This window comes from Cupressus sempervirens, chromosome 3, assembly GCF_028749045.1.
Source record: "Cupressus sempervirens isolate cs-2001-9-10 chromosome 3, ASM2874904v1, whole genome shotgun sequence".
Taxonomy (NCBI): Eukaryota; Viridiplantae; Streptophyta; class Pinopsida; order Cupressales; family Cupressaceae; genus Cupressus; species Cupressus sempervirens.
This window is the reverse complement of record NC_143120.1, coordinates 187878874-187894573: the sequence shown is the minus strand read 5'-3', so window position 1 is coordinate 187894573 and position 15700 is coordinate 187878874.

The following is a 15700-nucleotide window of genomic DNA, read 5'->3' as shown; positions in this document are numbered from 1 at the left end:
CAAGAGTTTGAAAAGAATCAACAAAATAAGAAGGTGGAGAGAAATGTCATTACAAGGCTCTATCCCGAAAGGTGCATGGAAACAATTTAGCCATAAGCCTATAGTTGTGAGCAAAATCACTACATATATTTTGGAAAGCATTAACATGAATCATAGGATTTGCCTTACCATTATAAGTCTCAAGGAGAGGTACCTCAACATATTGTGAAATAACAATTTGAAGGATATATAAGGGGATTCACCACATTACATGTAGGGATATTACACTTAGATTGGGTTAAATGAGCGAGTTGTTGTTGTAAAGTAGAGACAGTTTGAACCAAGGTACTAATAGTATGATTAGAAGCAGTACTAGTAGCCATAGGTATACTATGTGGATTAGGAAAGGCATTAGAAGCATAATGAATATGTAAGGATGTCGACAGAGAATTGGAAGGAACATATAAGGGTTTGAATGAGTAAAAGGAACCACATTATATGAAGGTAATGAAGAAGGAATGGAAGTAGGAGGAACACTCACGAGAAGTGAAATACTAGGAAGACTAACACTTAAAGGAGTGGAAACCTATGTAGAAATAGTCATAAGAGGCAAAGCATACGTAGGTATGCTAGAGAGAGTGGTAGAAATCAAGATAGAAGGTTCAACGGTGATAGAAGAAGGAGGAGGGTATCGTAACCCTTCAGCACATTTCATCAAAGGATTAACATGAGTTCTAATAAGGTGAGATATACCACACAAAATAGAAATGTTATTATCATCGTTATTAACAAGCTTCTTAAGAGCTTCAACAATAATGCTAATAGGATTCTAATTTTCTTGAGCAAGCCAAGTTTCCAATTTATCAAATTCATTAAAAATCTTATCAACTTGCAAACGAGAAAATCTTAAAGCAACATCCTCATCATGAGATGAGTGAGAAGAGTTATGCTCTATGATAGGATTAAGATCGTGAGAAAAAATGTGAGTATCATAAAATAAACCCACGATTCTATGACTTCTCCTAATGAGCATGCTATAAGTAGGGCTTTGTGTAATTAAGCTCATACAAAGAAGAGATCACAAAAGGAAAACCTATTGATATCCAACCAAATTAAAGAGCATATAATATAAGAGGAAAAGATATGCAAAATAATCTAACACCAAAAAGATAGGGGGTTCATGTTGGCTTCGCCAAAACGTTCAGTAGTAAAATGGAAGCACTTTATAGGATGTAGACTTCCACTTTATGGGGCATTGATCCATTCAAATACGTATATGTGAGGGAAAGAGGGGGATTCCAAGTATGATTCCACTCATTATACAAATTAGATTAGTTGGAACCGAAGGGAGAAGGGTGCTAATACTAAATCTATGTTGTAAAGAGGAATGCAATACACAGAAATACACTCTCTTAGGTTCTTTCATATGATAATGTGAATGTGAAATTGAACTAATTGCATAAGAAATATAAACCTAGATGTTATGTGAATACAATCAAGCCAATTAAGATGCAAATCTAGGGATAAGATGTGAAATGAAATGTAAAAGACTCACCTTGAAATGAGTAGAGGAAGATGTATTTATGCTCAATAACTTTCAGATGTGAAACTTTTATGAACTTCTGATCACAAATCACATAATAAAATAACGAAATGAACAAAACTCAAAAACCTTCCTAGAATCTGGGATTTAAGGACTAGGTCAACTTGGAAGGACATCCTATAACCAGGTTGATGTAGTCTGTAACTTCGAAACTAATGACTCCAGAAAGCTTACGAACTATAGGTTTCAAATCTATAATTATTTTCACTCCCAACTTACAAATCAACACAAAAAAGAAAGGTTTGGGGGTTGGGGTTTGATGAGGGCTTTCCTTAGTAAATCCATAGGTTAAGGAATTGATTGTAAATGAGAAATGTAAAAGCAAAGGATTGTACAGAACAAGATAAATGTTATGATTCACCTTGCCCATGTGTATGTAATGTAGATCTTGAATTAGGAATTAGGGTATCTCCACACTTTGAATTGGATCTATCATAACTCTATCATGGTGCCACAGATATGGATATGCGTCAATGAAGAGGATGAATGCTTCAATGCATATCTCCTCTCTTGATGGCCAATAATATGCTAGATCTTGAATAGGAAATGCTCATAAAGGATTCTCCAATGCAAGATAGAATTCTCATTGCTTGAATGCAAAAGACTAAAATCTTCAATAGAAAGCAAGAGCTTGAGTTATTTGTGTTTATGATATTTGAGATGAGATACAAATTATGAAAATGAAGCCTTTAAGTCTCCTTATATATGAGTTTTTAGGAATGAAAACAATATAGGCCGACTGGATAATGATATAAAAAGTAATTAAACCCTCAAGGACTTTTGAGCCCCAAGATCTGGAACTACTGGGGACTAGGTCAACCTAGTCTAGGACTATGTCAACCTGAGAGTACTAGGTCGACCTGGTCTAGGAGGACAGGTCCTAGGTACCGCAGAAAGCCAAGGTAGATGCTAGAGAGATAAGGTGGAAAGATGGAAGAGAGAAGAGGAAAATAGAGTGAGCACAAGCATATCCATGGTCTGAAGAGGGAATCATGAAGAGGAGGGAGATAAAGGGTCTTAAAAGGAAAGTGTGTCCATTTTAAGATGGTACAAGGCTATGCTTATTTTTTTGTCTCTATGTAACATTAGGTTGATGATGTGCCAATGGATAGATGCCTAGGTGACAGTTGTTTCTACGGAGTATGCAAAAGATTATCCATATTTTAGGCCTTGTTTTGGAGGATGTAATTAAAGCAATAAAAATTATCACTTGTCAATAAAAAATAATAAAATCAAATAGTCATTTTTTCTTTAGATAAATTTTTATATAATCCAAATTTAAAAAAGTTCCAGTTACAAACACGAGAATATTTTGCATTCCTTTTTGTTTGAAATCTACTAAAACATCATCCTCTTGAAAGTACACAGTCCTTATAAATTTTTACACTAGATGTATAATTATGGACATTTCATATATTGTGAGGAAGATATATAAATTTATTTATTTGTGTAAGATATGTGAGGAAGCCATAAAAGGAATTTCGTGAAACCTTCTCCAAAAATACTTGGTGCTATCAAGACCAACATAACTACTTTGAGAATGATATCTTAACTTTTACCAATGAGGTGTGTGGTAAGATAGCCTTTGGGATAGATCACATTTCCATAGGAGGAGATTATGACATTTGTTATCATGGTTCAACTATGTAGTTTTTGAGTAAAACTTATTGACTCATTTTTCATGATTATTGGTTCACACAAACCCACCTCTCACGAGAATGAATGGAACACTTAACACTTGTTGGATCTAGGTCATGCTCACATAGGTGAAGCACCATGACTTCCTAATAAGTCACCCATTCTAGTAGTATTATAGCTCGAGCACACTTAACTATGGAGTTTCCTCCATGGTTAGACACACTATGCTTGCAACCCTATTTGCAAAGCCTTCACCAAGTGTTGTGCCTTATGAACCATTAGTTATAAAGCCCTTGAGCTCATCAATTGTATAGTAGGAGATATTTTCCACAACAAGTCAAATTGTTGTATTTGTTAGGATTCAATTGTGTAGTTTTTGAGCCAAACTCATTGACCCATGTTTCACGAGTAGTTATTCACATGAACCCATCTCTCATGAGAATGAATAGAGCACTTGGCATTAATTGGATCTAAGAGATAGGGAAGGCTTCCCTATCGCCCCTTCTTTGTTTTTCATAGTTGTAGATGATTAACAAATAAATAAATAAAATAATATATTTGAATTTTCAAATTGGTGCATGATTTTCCGACTTAAGCATTTGAAATTTGGCTGACATATTTCTGTATCCTATTGTGAGAAGGTATAGGGGTGATTTGTTTTCACTGAGTAAGTTTTCTGAGATATTTGGAAAACTTTTTTTTTGTTTCATTGGTAGGTTTAAACCTCTTTTGAGTGAAAGATTTTTTGGATGACAACCTTGACCATCCACAATTTATTTATGTATTAAACATTGAAAAGTTGTTCATTTTTTAAAGTTTGTTGTAGGTGGAATTATATCATTGCTTTGTTAGACTGAACATGTTAGTGTTGGCATTAATTGTCTTTGTTGTACCGTTTGATATTGGAAATGAGAACTACATCATGGCAATTACTAGCAAACATAGTATTGATGTTGTGTTAAATGATGAATTGAAACACATATAAGGCAATCAAACTATTAAAAAAGAATGCCTCTTAGATTCCTTCATTTCTTTGTTATGGTTATGACATGACAAGAGACTTGAATTTAAAAACCTCTGCATCAAGCTTTATTTTTTCACCCATCATCGACTCAAATACCATGTAACTATATCCCCCATATTACACCGACATTTTACAGATTGAGCTCTCAATATTTAAACTTGTGTTGAACTATAGCTCTCAGAGTAAGTTGTTGTAATAAAATGAAAGACTCTTAAATTTAGTACTTGTAAGTTTGGTTGTGTGTGGCATATGAAATGATTTTAGTGTTTTTGTGGGAAGGATCATCGATCTCACTCCCATAATAGTGGAGGGCATCATTGTAATTGATATTTGGTTATGAAATTATTTTTCACATATTTTGATTAGTTTTTTCAATTTCATAAAGAGATGCAAATGGCTTCATTGCCTAGGAATGAAGATTTGTTATTGCCTTTAACTATGTAATTTTTACATCCATGTTAGTGCCATCAATTTCCAAATTCCTTATTTAAGTATGAAAATAATACAACTTTATGGTTTGTTTATATTTCCATCTAATTAAATTTGCAATGATCACATAAAATATAGTGGAGGGCGTCATTGTAATTGATATTTGGTTATGAAATTATTTTCACATATTTTGATCAGTTTTTTCAATTTCATAAAGAGATGCAAATGGCTTTGTTGCCTAGGAATGAAGATTTGTTATCATCTTTGACTATGTAATTTTTACATCCATGTTAGTGCCATCAATTTCCAATTTCTTTATTTAAGTATGAAAATAATACAACTTTATGGTTTATTTATATTGCCATCTAATTAAATTTGCAATGATCACATAAAATATAGTAGAAAAATAAAGTAGAACACTTAAATTGTTGCTTTATTTATGAATATATTATTATCTGCGTAGAATTTTATCTATAAGGGAAGTGAACTAATTCATAAGAAATATTTACATTAAACCTTAAATAGGGCATGCAATTTAAATAATCTCTAAAGTCAAATTATAGTTTTGTTAATATTATTTGGTAGAGTTGTTGATTACTATGCTTTTTTTATTTGGTAGTACACTTATACATTTTGTTCATGATGGTTAGTTGTTAAGGAAACATGATAGTTTTTCTTATACTTGAGAGGAATTTGTTGGTATTTTATTAGTTTACAATAATTTGTTAGATTATTATGTAGTTTTTGGGAATGGAAACAAGATACACTTATAGCAATCTAGACATTTATCGTAGAATATCATACCAAAAGATAATTTAAAATTAGAATAGTTTTGATCTTATATTGGTTTTGACAAATGAGTGTCTACACACTTAAGTCATTTATAAGTTATGTAAAGAGTTCATGCCGAACAAGTAATGCATGTCGAGCATAACATGTTAGATAGTGCATGTCGAGTCACTCAAGTGTCGAGCAATAGTATGGGTGAATCACAACCATTGATTCATACCTAACCCTAAGTTACCCAGGTCTTCTTAAGGAGGACAAACCCTAAACTTTTAATGTGTGTGGAAGGAGAAAAGAGAGAAGTTTGCATGCGTAAATAGAGCATTCTTGTTGACTGAGGAGTTGTGATACATAGAAAAATCATTTTGAGGAGAACAGAGGAAAGGAATTAGAAGATAATAGAGATACATCTGATTAGAAAGGATCAAGTACACATCAGGAAAGAGGTGATTTTTCATCAAGCAACAGAGTGCTAACCAAAGGATCATTGTCGAGACATTTTAATAGGTGAATCAATTAAATCTCTTAACAGGGTAGTCTTAATAAGCTATTGTAAATCCTTTAACATGGTGCTTACTTCATTGTAAGCTAAAGTCCTCTCATCAGGCACACTTCTAACAAGGTGTTGAAATCCTTTAACAGGGTAAGACCTAACAGTCTTTGTAAGCCTTTAACAGGGTAGACCTTTCATAGGGCAGATCATGTTTCATGATCAAAACATTGTAACCTTCATTAGATACACTTTATTACTGCAGTAGTGGAGATTTGTGGGTGTCATCCCCACCCCATTTTTACCTTCTCCTTGAAGGGTTTATGGGTAACCAAATATCTTGCGTCATACATGTGTTGAATGTTTTTACTTTCATTCTATGGATGTATATCGTTAATTTGGTATTTTAGTTTACTTATTGAATTATGAGATGGATGTAAGGTGAATGCTTTTATGATTAAAAGTTTGAAACACTAATTCACCACCCCCCCACCCCCCCTCTCAGAATTTACTTTTCCTATTGTATTTCTAATAATTGGTATCAGAGCATAGGTTCTTTGAAAGTAAAGCTTTGCAGCTTTGAGGAAAGATCTTGGAGATGGAAGTCTACAAGTTGGGAAAGACTATTGAGAACTAGAATATTGAAATAAAACTTGCCCTACATTAGCTGAATGAAGCAAGAAATGAGTTAAATTGATCACTGAAGAGAAGGAAGGAAATAACTATTGAAGAGAATGATGCACATTACCAAGAGATTGATACTACTGAATTGTTTGCAGATGGAAACACAAGTGAATTTGATGCAGCAGTTGCAGATCTGATGGAAAATAATGGAGCCCTAACTAAAGAGATCAAAAACCTCAAGATAGAGCAAGAATTCCAATTAGTATTGTTATGTGAGGTGACTGAGCAAAAGAAGAAAGCTAAAGAGGACAAAGTCATGATTGAATATGACAAAAGGATATTGACCAATAGACTAGAAGAGAAAACATCTGAGGTAAATAGGATTTCTCACATGCAATTGGAAACATTAAATCAAATGATGATTATAAATCATGAACTAAATGAAAAATATATTGAGATCTCAACATTGAAGTTGTAGAATGAACAATTGAGAAATGATCTGAAAAGAGAAAAAGAGTTTGCTAAAAATTGCAACAGACCTAGTGAAGCTATCAAGTACTTTGAGCAATTGATGAAATCTTCTAGATCCAATAGTGATATTATTGGATTGGGTTACACTAGTATCAAAGAAGGAGAATCATCCAAAAGTGGTGAAGAAAGAAGTAACAAAGGTAAGAACTCCAAACCTACTTGTCATAATTGTGGTAAGATAGGTCATACTGCCAATGCCTACAGAAGCAAGACTGCAAATCAAAATCCTAAGCAAAAGTTCACGGGTTATTCCCACAAATGCAACAAACAAGGACATTAGGCATGTGAATGCAGAACCAAGACCACAAGCATGCAAAGATTTGAAGGATATTACTATATCTATCAGAAGTATGGACATAGAGCATATAAATGCAAATCCAAGCCTAAATGGTCATCAAACAAGCAGACAAAGGTAAAACACAGTGGAAACTCATAACTGGGATTCTAATACTAGGTATAGTTGTCACTATTGTCAAGAGCATGGAAATGTTGCTAAAAAATTCTTAAGAACACATCTCAGAAGTGACTACAAAAGATGGTTGAGTCAAACTACATATTTTAGCTATTTAAAGACTAGTCACATAACCAAGAATTGTCCAACAAGGTCAAAGGCACTGAGCAGTGAATTCAACAAAGGCAAAGGAAAGGCAAATGTTGAAAATGTTAGAGATGAGATGAATAAGACATGGAATAGAAAGGAAGATTGTAGCACATCAAGTTTAGATGGGATCACTTCACCCAATGGGTCAAGTGATCACACCACCTCTAATTAAGCAATCAAGAGGTATGTGTGGGACCAATATTTAAAAGACATACTATACATCAGTTCCAAGGATTTAGTTTTGAAAAGATTATATATGCACAAAGAAAGATGTAAAGTGTTGATTATAACCTGGAATAAATCTTTAAGTTGTGATAGTTTTCATGTTACTACCAAGCATGAAGAGTTTCACTTTATCTGCCAAGTGAAATGTTAGTTGATGCTAAGCTATCAAAGGTGTAGTGTTGGTCGGGCTCATAGTAGTTGCCAAGCATGAGGAAAATCACATGGAAGTCGAGTGAGTAAGAATTTCTATTGAAGTTGAGCTTACAGTTGTGTAAGCACTAAGCATTAAATACGAGGTTTTAAGGTCTATATGATCAATTTTTTGACTCATTTGACATCATTCAAATTTGAAGAAGAACACAGAGAGCTAAAGGCAAATTGAAGAGACCATTCCAAGCATTTGCAAATAGCATTCAACAATTTCTCGACACCATCTCAATAGATTTACAAAGGTATTTATAGTGTACCAAGCTACACAGTTTGAATTTTTGCAAATCTTAGGTTTTTGTAATGGCGTCTAGTTCTTCAACTGGTAAGGCTAAAGAGGGTAAGGAATTTTTGAATGTACAATTGATAAGAAATGAGATCAAACAACTAAACTTAATGATTCAAGATGTGAGATGTTGCTACACATGCAAGGTGGGTAGTATAGGTGACATGGGGATTAGAGAAACCTATGGGGAACTATGCAAAAATGGAGTATTGAAAGATGAATTCAAAGTTGCAGAGACAAAAGGGTTAATCCATGCCCTAGATTTCCCCAACATCTTCAAAACATAATAGATAAAGATAGTCATGAGTAGAATTCATGATAATTCTATATGGTTGGAAAATGGATTGATGAAGATCACAAATAAGATTGTACATAGAGTAACAGGGTATCTAACCCTAGATCAACCTAAAACCATAAGGAGTGAAGAAAAATAAGTTATTGAGAAGAATACAGGGGTAGTGTGGAATAAAAGAGGAATGGCAATTGACACTATCTCAGATCCCCTAATTGCTTTTGCAATGAGGATTATAGCACACAAATTCTATCAATCCAAGAGGCTCAATAGTGTACCTTGTATTACTATTGACATAGGCTATAAGATACTTAAGAATGATCATACTTATGACCATGCTGAGTTGTAGTTGCAACAATTGACAAAAAAATTTGGAGCAATAGGGAAGACCATGAGGTGCACAGTAAAAATTTGGTTCAATTCTTGTATGTATAGAATACATTCCCTACTTTTGGTAAAGTTGCATGGAAGATGAACATATCTATTGCAGTGCAAATAGGTGAATTTATTGAGCAACTTGGAGAAAATTTTGAGTCTGTAATGACTAGCTACTTTGAAGATTTTAAGCAGTCAATGAAGAAAAGACTAAGGAAACCAGTTTCACTAGTTGAGAAACATTTCAATGATGTTTTCTTTCTAGTTGACACTGATTTTAGATATGTACAAGTTGTAGTCTGAAGAGTAAGATGGCTAAGACCACTAGACTATGAGATTAATGTGGATGAACCCTCTACAACAATTATGACTTTGCTTGCAGAAGATGTAGATACTAAGGTTACTGCCTTTGGAAATTATGATGTGGCTAAATCTAAAATTAAAATGGATTTAAAGACTGCCTTAGTTATGAGAAAGAAAAACAAAATTGTCAAGAAGCTTAAAGAGAAATTTAGTGAAGGAGCAACGGAAAATGAAGAAGAATATGATGATGAAGAAGGTGAAGATGAACATACCCAAGCACCTTTGGCCATTACTCAAGGTCAAGGTGAAGACCAAAAAGAAGAGGTAGAAATTGAAGAAGGTGTCAAGGGAGAAGAAGCCAGTGAAGCACCTATAGCCACTAAGAAAAAGAAGAGATAACTGAAGACTCCAACAGTGAGCAAGCAAAAGAAGGTTGTAAAACCCACACAACCTAGGCCTATAGTTCCCACTACTAGGGAAAGCACGAGAGCTACTGCTAAAAAGGCTCAAGAAATAGAAAAGCCAAAAGAGAAGAGGGCTAGATTAACTAGTAAAGAATAATAGTTTGAGAAGAGACTGAGGAGAAAGTATATAGCTCCAACTGAATCTGATGAAGAGAGGACAAAATCTGATGACAACAACCAATTCAAAGTGGTAAGTCATAGTCCTTCCTTAGATTTAGACAATATATTTGAAAACATAAAGAATAATATCGACTTATCTTTTTTCACACATATTGAGTTTGATAAACTTGGAAAAATTGAGATGAACCAAGTAGAGGAATAAATATATGCCATGATGGAAACATTCAAATAGACTCCAATTGAGATTGCTGATTCATTACCAAAAGATCTATATGATAGAGTTGAGAAAGAGTGGCAATATAGTCTCAATTCAGAAAGACAAATCAGAGAGAACACACTTGCAGAAGTGATGCTAGAATTGGATAGGGCAACAATGACAAAGGAAATAAAGAAGCGCACAAATAAATTTTCACCTAAATACAAAGTATTTTGTATTTTGTAGAATAATATTGAGGATATTGTACAAAAGACCACCCAGTTGTGGAAGTTGTTATATTATTTGACAACACCCAAGGTAATAGAGCAGGCACCTATTAAGGTATGAGAGGACAAAAATGAACAACAAAAAGTAACTAAGCTTACTATAGTTGAAACTGAGACAGGAGCACATGTGGAAGGCACTGAGACAAATGAAGTTGCACAAGCTACAATTGAGGTTGAGCAGCAAATAGAACATAGTGTACTAGATACACTAGTGTCGAGTGCTAGTCCTCAACATGAGTTGAATATAGACACTGATACTGTAAATATTAAGGATATTTCTAATACTATCACTCATAACATCAACCCCCTTATAGAGGAAGACTTGAAGTAGATACTGATAGAATCCACTACCTAGGCAAAACTTTGTGAAAATCTTATACTAGTAAGTGTTGATGAGATTGAGAAGGTAGAAAAGGCATCTGCAGGGGAGGAAATTCAGACACGAGAAATTTATAGCCCCTCCTCAATCCACCATGATACAACCTACATTACCCCTTGTAGTGTATCAAAGAAAAGAGCCATCCATGACCAATATCAACAAATTGGTACGCACTGTGTCTATACCAAAAGTTGCTATAGAAGCACAGGATACAACACAAGTTCTAATAGGTCAGGTAGATACTCCTACATCTCCAACACAAATTCAAGGTGCATTTGCAGTCAAAATGCAAGAAGCAAATAGGACTGAAGAGCTAGATTCGACTACAAAACCTAAGGAGCAACTAGCAATACAAACATTGTTGACTTTACCAGAAACTACTACTTCTCCAAGTCAATATCTTCATAGGCCGAGTATAGAAACTATACCTTTACAATCATCAAGTTCAAGTCCAAGCACATCCAAGGTAGATGAATTTACATCATATGGTGATGTGAACTTGGATAAAGTGATTGAGTTTCCAAAGTTTAATCTCAAAACCATCAGTATTGAACATATGAGCATACTACAGGATGCTCTTGCAAAGAAGAAAAACCAAGAACTGCTCAGAAGGGAGCATAGGTAGAAGCAAGCTTTGCTAGATATCAAAGAAATTTTTCTTGATGCATTTAGCCTGCCAGCACCAGAAGAAACAAAGCCTATCATAGAGCAATTAACTAGCTTAGTTGAGAAGGTTAATTACACAGACCTGGATTCAAATGTGGAATTACTTGAATGATCTGAAAGAAAGTTTCAAAATAAAGTTAATGAAAAGATATCAAGCACTATTGCACTATCACAAGTTGAGTTAGCAACCAAAATTGACAATGTGAAGAAGGCACTTGAGAACATTTTCTCTTTACACACCAAATCGTACAATCCAACACTTTTCACACAGGAAGTCATAAGTCACATAATAAATTTGGAGAGTTGTATGCAGTCAACTGGCATAACTCTACCAAGGTCTCTAGCCCAAAGTGAGAAACATTTTAGGAATCTCCTAAACTCCCAGAGTTATTTAGCAGTGCTACATGCAAATAAAGCAAATATAAAGGCTAAACTGATTAGCATCCAATTTATGCTGACTCCACATATGGAGATATTGCACAAGGAACTAGCCTTTGTTGAAACACTCATGAAGAAAGATCCACATCTTTCTACTCATGAAGGCTTAGTGCACCTTATTGTTGAGCTGGTCATCCAAATAAAATAATTGGAGGTAGCTTGTGATAGTTGGGATGCTGCTTTGAAAATTATGTTTGAGGTCCATAAAACATTTTTGGACAAACATACTATAAGTGTATAACCCTTTGACATAAGTGTCAAAAAGGGGGAGAAATAAGAGATAAAGGGGGAGATAATACTTTTGGGGGAGCTACTATTTTTTAGAAAGGGGGAGTCAATGACAAAAACAAAGTACACAGATCAACTTATATAATCTACTCAATAGGAGGAATGATTTTGGTTCAAATATAGAACAACACAATTAACTTAGGGGGAGTTATAAAATTTGGAGGTATGACTAATAAGTAATGTTTTGCAAAATTTTGAAATTTTGTATATAATTCGAACAAAGATATTGGATATTTGAGTTATGCTCATAAGTGAAGATCATTCATGCATGACCAAATGTTTTTGTCACTCATGTCAAAGGGGGAGATTGTTGATCTCAGATTGGTTTTGACAAATGAGTGTCTATACACTTAAGTCATTTATAAGTTATGTACTAAGTTCATGTCGAACAAGTAATGCATGTCGAGCATAACATGTCAAATAGTGTATGTTGAGTCACTCAAGTGCCAAGCAACAATATGTGCCGGGTGATTCAAGTGTTGAGTAACTAGTAAATGCTGAGTCACTCAAGTGTCCAGCAGATAGTATGTGCCAAGTTATTCAGATGTCGAGTGATCAATGGATGCTAAGTCATTTAGAGGTTGAGTTACAACATTGAAGTTGTAGTTGATGTTGAACATCAAGGACTTTAGATGCCGAGTTATACAGTTTTGACATAGTTGTTTGTAATGACACAAACTTCTACATAAACCATTTTTGAGCCGACGTAAAGATTTTTTTGCGATCTTAGATGATAAGGACAAATCTTAATTGATGATCCCTATGCAGTATATGCATCTAATTAGAAAAGGGAAGGATTAAGTGACAATATGGGTGAATCACAACCATTGATTCATACCTAACCTTAAGTTACCTAGGCCTTCTTAAGGAGGACGAACCTTAAAAACATTATGTGTGTGGAAGGAGAAAAGAGAGAAGTTTGCATGTTCAAATTGAGCATTCATGGTGACTAAGGAGTTGTGATACATAGCAGAATCAGTTAGAGGAGAACATAGGAAAGGAATTAGAAGACAACAAAGATACATCTGATCAGAAAGGATCAAGTACACATCAGGAAAGAGGTGATCTATCATCAAGCAATAGAGTGTTAGCCAAAGGATCATTGTTGATACATTTTAACAGGTGAATTAGTTAAATCTCTCAATAGAGTAGTCTTAACATGCTGTTGTAAATCCTTTAACATGGTGCTTACTTCATTGTAAGCTAAAGTTCTCTAATCAAGCACACTTCTGACAAGGTGTTGAAATCCTTTAACAAGGTAAGACCTAACAGTCTTTGTAATCCTTTAACAAGGCATACCTTTCATAGGGTAGGTCATGTTTCATGGTCAAAACATTGTAACCTTCATTGGATACACTTTATTACTACAATAGTGGAGATTTGTGGTTGTCATCTCCACCCCAGTTTTACCTTCTCCTTGAAGGGTTTTTGGGTAACCAAATATCTTGTGTCATACATGTGTTGAATGTTTTTACTTTCATGCTATGGATGTATATGGTTAATTTGATATTTTAGTTTACTTATTGAATTATGAGATGGATGTGAGGTGAATGATTTTATGGTTAAAAGTTTGAAACACTAATTCACCCCCCCCCAACCACCACCCCCCCCGGCTCCCAGAGTTTACTTTTATTGTATTTCCAGCAAATAGGCTTGTATGAATATTTTGAAGTGAATGATTTTTGAAAAAAAAAAGACTTGGATATGACAAAACCTTGAAAAAAAAAATTACTTAAATACAAACATTAAAACATAATAATACATAAGAAACATAAAGAATAAATTTAGATAAGATGTATGTCCATTCCAATGGATTTTTTTTAAAATTTTAATTTTAATTTTATAATTTTAAACAAGTTTTAAATTTAATATAAAATATTTAATATTTCTCATATTGAAAGATGTTAGATTAAATGATTAATTTAATTACATTTATTAAGTTGCATTTACTCCCTACTTAAGATTTCACTTTAAGCACTTGCATTGTAATTTACTAATTAAATATTAATTATTAAATGTCTTTTACCTCTTAGGGTTTCTCTTTTAGGTTTTCGATCTCCTTCTACAAGAATCGATCCATTGCATATTTTACTCATTCTTTTGTTTGATAATATATGCTTTTCATATTTCAGAGCCAAACCCTTGCCTTCTCTTATCTTTTGCTTCTTTGTGACAAGTTCTTGCATGTAGGATTTGTGGATTTGTTCTCATCAAACCCTTCAAAAGATTATTAATTTTCTTAATATTTACTTAGTATGTATAGATTAAGTTACAAATTTATTATCTTCTAAATATATTTTGCTTTTTCTATTTACACGTTTTTTGTTTTTATTTTTCATCACAAGATATAATTTTTCTTAATATATATAAAAAAAATATAACATTCTTTGAATATTTATCATTTACTATTTTTTCCTGATCCTTTGCTACAATGAATGTTTAATCTCTTTCATTCCATCTAGTTTTCTCAAGCATTTGACATGGTTGAGACCCCTCAATCTGTGCATGGTTGGGAACAAATCCATGTACTTGAATGTGAAGGTCATTCCATATTCAAAACCTTGCCTCTATTGTGCCTTTTGGAGATAAAAACTACATAGAATTAATGGAGTTACCAGATGAGTTGGAGAGGAAGGAGCATTTCCAACTTTATAGGAGCTGAGACTGGAGAATTTGAAAGTGTTAAAGGACTTACCAACCCTAGAGGAGAAAATAATGAGCATGGTAAGGAGTTTATAGTGAGATTCTAACAGGAAATCAAAATATTTCCCAAGGGCATAGAAAACCTAAAGAAAAGTATATGGATAAATATCGTGGGTTCATATTGACTAATACAAAGTGTGAAAGAGAAGGGAGAGCTGATGTGTTTTCTCACATTGCTCATCTCTCTACTAAAACAACTAACATCAAATACAAACAACAACATCCCAGTCAATCTCCCAACCATTAAACAATTATGATTTATAATTTCAACAATTTTATAATGTACTTGTTTAAATAAAAAGATACGATAAAAGATCATTCACCTTTATTGCAAAATATTTCAATCGGATCAAACACTTGATTTTTCTCGATACTGCATTTACTAAAAGCTACAAACCACCTAAAAAATGATTAGTGGTTTTAAGAATCAACTAGGTTTAGAATGAAATTCCCACTTATAATAGCCTATTGGATAATTATTATTATTAATAGCTAGTACTTGTGCTGAAAATCTAAATGCAAATTAATTGTTGAAAAAGGAATTCCTATGAAGAATTATGTATGTTTGAAAAATAAAACTATTTCTAAGATGACAAATAGCAGAAAGAAGCCAATAGTGGCTATAGCTATCTTTGTGCAAGCACAAATCCTAAATGGTACATTAAACTTTGAGGATTTTTGTTGTTGTTTCTATATGCAACTTAGGTGCTTAAAGCTAAGATTTGGGTTTCTTAGTATTAATAATGAACATTATGGGAGTTGTGAC